Genomic DNA, 7,041 nt, shown 5'->3' with positions numbered 1-7,041 from the left:
ACGAAAACTACAGGTTCAAGAGTTTCACTTTTGAGTTCAAAAGTTGAAACGGGTTGAATCGGACAAAAATTGTAAAAGTTAGTGCATGTTAAATTTAGGTCACTTCTGGTTTCATTTAGGGCACTTCTTGTTGAAATAAGGTCACTTCCGGTTATTTTGGGACACTTCTGGTTTAATTTAGTGCACTTCCGGTTTATTTGGGGTCACTTATGGTTCAAAAAGGTCACTTCCGGTTTATTTGGGCCACTTCCGGTTTGATTTGGGCCACTTCCGGTCTGATTTGGGACACTTCCGGTTTGATTTGGGGCACTTCCGGTTCAATTTAATGCGCTTCCGATTTAGCTGAGGTCACTTCCGGTTTATTGGGGGTCACTTCCTGTTTAAAAAGGTCACTTCCGGTTCATTTCCGTCACTTCCGGTTTGATTTGAGGTCACTTCTTGTTTACCTGAGGTCACTTCCTGTTTACCTGAGTTCACTTCAGGTTAAATATGGGGAACTTCCGGTTCATTCTGGGTTCATTGAGGGCACTTCAGGGTTAATCCAAGATGGCCGCCACACTTGAAGTGGGGGTCATGGGTTGAATTGTGCAAGCATAGTGGAAGTGGGGATAAAGGGGGTGAATATGGTAAGCATAAGGTGAACAAAGTGAATAAAGTTGGAATGGGTTGAATCGGTTGAAAAATGTAGAAATTAAGGAAGGAAAAAGGAAATTTTGGAGAATTTGGTCGAATTTCAAATTTGAAAATTGGGAATTACAATTGAAAGTTGGAATGGGTCGAATCGTTTGAAAAATGTAGAAATTAGAGTAGAAAAACGAAATTTTGGAGAATTTGGTCCAATTTCAAATTTGAAAATTTGGAAATACAATTGAAAGTTGGAATGGGTTGAATCGGTTGAAAAATGTAGAAATTAAGGTAAAAAAATGAAATTTTGGAGAATTTGGTCGAATTTCAAATTTGAAAATTTGGAATTACAATAGAAAGTTGGAATGGTGAATCGTTTGAAAAATGTAGAAATTAAGGTATAAAAACAAAATTTTGGAGAATTTGGTCAAATTTCAAATTTGAAAATTTGGAATTACAATTGAAAGTTGGAATGGGTTGAATCGGTTGAAAAATGTAGAAATTAGAGTAGAAAAATTAAATTTTGGAGAATTTGATCGAATTTCAAATTTGAAAATTTGGAAATACAATTGAAAGTTGGAATGGGTTGAATCGGTTGAAAAATGTAGAAATTAGAGTAGAAAAACGAAATTTTGGAGAATTTGGTCCAATTTCAAATTTGGAAAAGTGGAAATTTGCTAAGTGGGAAGGTGTGGAATAGGTAGGCAAAAGATGAAAGTTGGAACGAGTTGAATTGGTTGAAGTATGTAGAAATTAAAAGGCCATCGCTTTCACACAATAAAGTGAATGGTGTAAAATAACATATGTGTGAAGGCCATCGCCTTCACACAATAATAATAATAAAGTGAATGGTGTAGAATAACATATGTGTGAAGGCCATCACCTTCACACAATAACAGCAATAAATAATATTCAATTCAAAGTAATCAGCAACATTAACTCAGGAGCACTGTCATGTCGTGTTGTCTGTGACCTTTGAAGTCTGTGATCATTGTTAAGATAGAGAAGTTCACGTGACTAGAATCAGGAAGTAAGCGCATGTTTCAGCACAGTGTTAAAAGAGAACTCTGCTTGTTCTATTCGCTCCTGCAGTTCGGCAAAACTACTACCTACATTTTGTGTTATACAAGGCATCGTTGGTATGTATCTTTAAGTTATTATGGATCGAAATAGATCTTTTGAGTTCTGAAATGATAGTTTTCTGTGATGTTAGACGACAGGATAAAAGAATGATTGAGATTTCATATCGATTTAATTCATTTAGTTCGTATGACTGATTATACAATGTGGTTTGTATTCTCCCAGTTTCACCCTTTCCCTTGTTATTAAACCTGGAGTCAACCTTCAACCTGGCCTTCAGAGTCTTGATGAGTGAAAGTGGTTGAGCTTGCTGTCTTCGGATATTCAACATGGAGGGCGGGATAAGCACAATATATAAAACATTTTAATCTACAAAACAAAAATGAATAAAAAAATGTGTGCTGTTTTTTCAATCAAAACGAGGCAGCATGACGGAGACCATATCCACGGCTGCAGGTAGTATCAGCTCTTCTGCAATAGTGTGTTTTTTTTGGACTGAGAAATTTGGTTCGCTGCTTTATATGATGCTTACAGTGCCTGCTGATTGACAGAAGTAGCATTCACAAAGTGGAATGATTGTTGGCAATATTCAGCCCGTTTTCGCTGAAAAACCTTAAGCATCTTATCAGCGTGATTGGGGTGCAATGTCTTTAAGTGCCGCCTTAATTTATTTGGCTTCATACGGTCCGCTGTCAACATTGTAAGGCACAGTAAACACACTGGTCTTTCCTCGTCTCCCATCGTAGTCACACTGAAGCCGAGCGCTACGTACGCTTCGTCATATTTCCTTGTTTTAGCTTTCGTGTGACTCTCAATTCTCTTATCTCCGTCTCTCTCCGCCGTTCTTTTCAACCCTGTTAACTATTTTTCCATGGTGTCCCACTGCACTTTTTATCGCCTGCTCTGTGCTGTGTGTGCGTATGTTCCATGCGCTCTACACTGTAGAGCGAATATTCCTTGCGCACACTCTTACAGTGATACCGCCACTCCCACCGACTGCAGTGGATGTCTAATTACCATTTAATCTAGTACAGCGAAAAGAAAAGCATGTTCCCTGGTGTCACACGTGCCCCCCTTGGTAACGCACCGTTTCCCCCCAGGGGGGCGCGCTCGACTATTTGAGAAGGACTGCTTTAAGCTCTTACTGAATATATCATAGCCAAGCAAAGAAATAAAAGCAAAGATCTAAACTTATGTGCTTCCATTTGTGACTCAGAACCGACCTCGTGCCATTCTACTCATCCGTATTTTTGTTAATTCAGCTAGTTTACTAATTTGCCCTTTCAAGTCTCATGTAAAGGTTTGGCACCATTTTTTGGTAGAATTTGGAATTTCAGAAAAGCCAATTTAGTCCTGGGAACAATCCAATACTCATATTTTGCACTGTCTGTTACCCCTTTCCACCATGTTACTTGACACTGCCTACCTGCCTACCTGCCTGCCTACCTGCCTACCTGCCTGCCTGCCTGCCTGCCTGCCTACCTACCTACCTACCTACCTACCTACCTACCTACCTACCTATCTACCTACCTACCTACCTACCTACCTACCTACCCACCTACCTACCCACACAACGGTTGCGGCAGCTGCAAGTTGCAGGAGTTGAGGCAATGAGGCCGAGGATAGGTCGTCGGTGTCAATAATGTGGCAGGAGTAAGAAGCACACGCTATTAACTTTGAAAACGCGTCTTCAATCAAAGAATCCCAATAAGTGAATAACGCAAAGACAATACTGCGCCAGAAAAATATACATATGAAAATGGCCCTAACTGCATGCCTGCTGGGTGAAAGGGATGTTTCTAATTTCCATCACAACGCATTATGTTTACATACCCAGCCATCACCATGTCTCAAAATTCAATAAGCTGTTGACCAAAATCAAGACATCTCAAAACATTTTGGGACATCAAGGCTTCTTGAGACAACCGTTTGAAGATGTAATCCAAAACTGACAACATTGAATATTGACAACTTGTTAATATTGCTCCATTGCCTCGTCAAGACCTCAATGTGGGATCTTCACAGGAACAATGTTGGGTGATGGTGAGGGGGAATAAGCTGTAAAGATGTACGTACGTTATATTCTTGCGACTAGAGAGCAAAAATTGTGCTTTGCTCAGATGAGTAGGCCATGTTTTGAATGTATGTTTTTAAAATAAATTAGTATTTATAGACTAAAGTTTAAAAAACACTGTATATGCCGAACAAAAAAATAAACTGGATTACTTTACATATTGGGTTAACGTCCCCTTTAAGGTTGTGAATTGAGATATGAAAAAGTAGAAAATACGGTGTGTTTGCAATAATAGCAGTGTGGCATTCAGTCAGTGAGTTCATCAATTTTATGGAACAAAAAGGGGTGAATCAGCTGTCTCCTTTTAAGAATGAGGCCAGCACCTGTTGTACATACTTTCCTCTTTGAAAGTCTGAGGAAAATAGAATGTTCAAGATATTGTTCAGAAGAACAACGTAGTTGATAAAAAAGCTGATTGGACAGAGGAAATCTAAACTCAGGGTCGGAAGGCGGAAGAATCCACTCTTTTTAAATGACCAATCGACCAATAAAGTCTTATCCCTTTGTGGAGTTCTGAGATGCTCGTTGGGTGGATGCAGGAATCAACACACACACACTCGTCTATCGTGTCAGCGACACAACAAAGCATTTATTCCTACTAAAAGTGTCTAATAACAGCAAGCAAGGCAATTCTCTAAGCATAGCTCCCGGTCACATCCATCCTAACTGCGAAGGTACCAATGCAGAGTAACAAAGAACCCATTTCCTTGGTCAGCCTGATCCTGCTGCGGTATAATTCAGGAGTGGTTGTGTCCTCCCTTCATGAGGCTGAAGTTTTACAGATGAGATAATTGGTGCATGATTTAATGTCCTTCCGCTGGACTGCCAAGAAGAAGTTGTCTTAAGTGGTGCATAGTTTGATGTTCTTTACCTGGACTGCTAACAAAGAAATTCTATTGTCTTCCCCGTAAGATTGATGTCTCGGCCCCCCTTCTCCTCTGTTGTAGGTGTTTCCCGCCGTAGCAACACCTGAGGTCACGCTCGTCTCTCCAGACCTTCTCAGTGAATGGAAAATGAAAAGCAAACTTATGTACTTGACAAAGTAACTGGTGTCTTCTAAATGGCAACAAAGTAGTGAGCATACATGTCAAGTCTTTAAATGTAAATTCCTAGAAGTCCCAAAAATTATAGGCTGTTCAACAGTGCAAAACCAAAAACAACCGTTAAAATGGTTCAAAGAATAACCACAATGGCAAAGGCTCACCCGTTGTTCAGTTTCAGAATGATCAGTCTGAGGATACCTTGACAGTTAGAATTTGAGTTGGAGCCTGTTGTCCTGGCTGCTACGTTGAGATAGCACCGCCCCGAATCCAACGTCTGATGCGTGCACCTCGACCGCAAACTGCATTTTGGGATCTCTCTTTCAGCTTCTGGAACGCATGGGCTGTCTCATCGGTCCACTGGTATGGAGAGGCGGGGCGAGTAAGGGCAGTGGGTGGAGCAGCCGCCATGCTGTAGCCACAGATGAACCAGCGCTAAAAATTAGTGAACCCCAGAAACCGATGCAGCTGCTTACGAGTTTCAGGGACCAGCCATGCTGTGACTGCCTTCACCTTTGCGGTGTTCATCTCGACAGATCCCTCGTGCACCACGTACCTGAGGAATTTCACAGACGGGGCGTGGAATTCGCATTTCTCTGCCTTGACATACAAATAGTTCTCCAGCAGGCGGCGCAACACTGCCCTAACGTGTTTGATGTGTTCCGAAAACGTACGGAAGATAATGAGGATATCATCCAGACAAACGAACATGATTTATTCAGCATGTCTCGGAGCATGTCGTTTACTAACGCCTGGAAGACCACAGGGGCGTTGGTGAGACCGAACGGCCCCACCAAATACTCATAGTGACCAATGGGAGTGTTGAAGGCAGTCTTTCATTTGTCCCCCTCCCGGATGTGCACCAGGTGATAGGCGTACCGGAGGTCCAGCTTTGTGAAGATGGTGGCTCTTTGGAGGCTCTTGAATGCTGAGGAAAGGAGGGGCAAGGGGTAGCAGTTTTTGACTGTTATTTTGTTTACTCCTTGGTAATCGAATCAGGGCATACTCTGCGTATCCTGTCCTTCTTCTCCACAAAGAAGTAGCCGGTGCCGGCGGGCGAAGAGGAGGGCCGGATGATATCGGCAGCAAGCGAGTCCCGAATGTACTCCATGGCCTTGCGCTCTGAAGAGGACAGGGAGTAAATTCGACCCTTGGGTGGAGAAGTACAGGGTAGAAGGTCAATCGCGTAATCATACGGAGAAAGGGCGGTGGCCTTGGCCTTACTGAAGACTTCCTTAAGATCATGGAATTGTGTGGGAACGTTGGAAATGTCCAGGGGTGGACTGAGAGCGGGTGGACTGAGAGCGGGTCTCCCGAGCGGGCTTGCCTCCAGGCACTGATGGTGGCAGCGCTTGCTTCATTGTCGCACGGTATCCGTCTCCCAGTCCAGGATTGGATTGTGCCACCGCAGCCAGGGGTACCCCACTATCTCTTGTCCGGTAGTGAGGGAAGATAACATTGGATGGTTACCTGAGAGGAGTAGGGTGACGGGTGTCACCTTGCCGTGGAGAGGCTGGCCCATCCCAGCTCCATGTGTTCCGGCCCTCCGGTAAGTGGCAAATGGGGACCGTACAGATGTCGGCCGGCAGACTGTTGACCGCATTTTCAGCCACAATGCCGCCTGGTCACTCGCTGGTTGCATGTTGATGGTCTGTCTGTACTGTGATGGATCAGAATGCAGAGAGACACAGACCTTATTGTTAAAGGGGAAGGTGGAGCACTGGAGCGGTGGTCGGGCTGAAGTGCTGGCGTTCCTGGGACGTGGTGGTCGGTAATGGGCAAGTGGTCAGGACAAGCATGGTTAGATGGGTCAGTACACGGGCCGGGTCAGTAACGGGAGTCAGGCAGAACGAGCACAGTAAGCGAACAAGTAGCATCACGGACAGACTGACAAGTGACTTGTTCGCAGGGTTTAAATAAGAAGACTGATGACCAGGTGACAGGTGTGGATGATTTAATTGATTGGGAGGGCGTGGCTGTGAATGACAGCTGCCGCAGGCGCGTGACACATGAGGGCCACAGGCAATCCTCCCTGGGGTCATAATTCTTCCAGATGTAAATTAATGTTTACATTGCCACACTGCGCGGAACTTAACAAATAACAATCAGAGTGTGACCACAACGAGGATGAGGAATCTTTAATGGGAGTCTAGTCAACCCCTGACTTCAACAAGGCCCTCAATTTATGCTACACTGTAGCTCATAGTTCAGAAGTTTGTCATT

General features: G+C 43.6%; 1 long non-coding RNA gene across 1 annotated transcript; it reads right to left on the bottom strand.

Moving 5' to 3' along the window:
* Window positions 1-4,347: 4,347 nt before the first annotated feature.
* On the bottom strand, window positions 4,348-6,712 carry LOC148398577 (uncharacterized). The gene is made up of 2 exons (XR_015858002.1): window positions 6,289-6,712; window positions 4,348-5,940 (listed from the first exon to the last, which is right to left on the bottom strand). It is a non-coding gene; the product is annotated as an uncharacterized LOC148398577 (long non-coding RNA).
* Window positions 6,713-7,041: the final 329 nt, after the last annotated feature.

The sequence above is a fragment of the Syngnathus floridae genome, chromosome 4, assembly GCF_059516105.1.
Source record: "Syngnathus floridae isolate MCC-2025c chromosome 4, RoL_Sflo_1.0, whole genome shotgun sequence".
NCBI classification, from domain to species: Eukaryota; Metazoa; Chordata; class Actinopteri; order Syngnathiformes; family Syngnathidae; genus Syngnathus; species Syngnathus floridae.
The sequence above is the reverse complement of the archived record's forward strand: the minus strand, read 5'-3'. Positions and strand labels throughout refer to the sequence as shown.